At 57.7% G+C, this 395-nt stretch overlaps 1 protein-coding gene across 1 annotated transcript in view; it reads right to left on the bottom strand.

Annotated features, from left to right (window-relative positions):
* The window catches only part of VOLCADRAFT_96020 (uncharacterized protein), a gene marked incomplete at both ends in the record, with an annotated part of 13,507 nt that overhangs the window by 5,936 nt on the left and 7,176 nt on the right, over positions 1 to 395 (bottom strand). The gene's annotated exons all lie outside the window — the stretch shown is intronic.

Raw genomic sequence — 395 nt, 5'->3', positions numbered from 1 at the left:
CACCCATCTCAAGGAAACACACACACACACACACATATACACACACATATATACACACACACACTTCCCGCCCCCTTCCCTCACCCTCAATTTCCTTCGCTTCCTGTCTCAGGAGCGGATGTGAGCTGACTCGCTGTTATTGCTCCGTCTCCACTTTTCCAGCTGTTCCGTCGCCGCACGAGCCCACTCCCACATACTCCCCCCCCCTATACACACACACACGTTCACCCCCCTCCCGTTACTCCTTACATACCTCTGGTGTATCAGCCTGTCTATCCCTGGCATCAGCTACACTCTTTCGTGCTTCGTCTTTTTCTCCCTTCTCCCCCTCAACCCCCCAACCCCCCACCCTCACCCCCACCCTCACCCCCACCCCCACCCCCACCCCCACCCCC

The sequence above is a fragment of the Volvox carteri genome (genome assembly GCF_000143455.1).
Source record: "Volvox carteri f. nagariensis unplaced genomic scaffold VOLCAscaffold_48, whole genome shotgun sequence".
NCBI lineage: Eukaryota > Viridiplantae > Chlorophyta > Chlorophyceae > Chlamydomonadales > Volvocaceae > Volvox > Volvox carteri.
The sequence above is the reverse complement of the archived record's forward strand: the minus strand, read 5'-3'. Positions and strand labels throughout refer to the sequence as shown.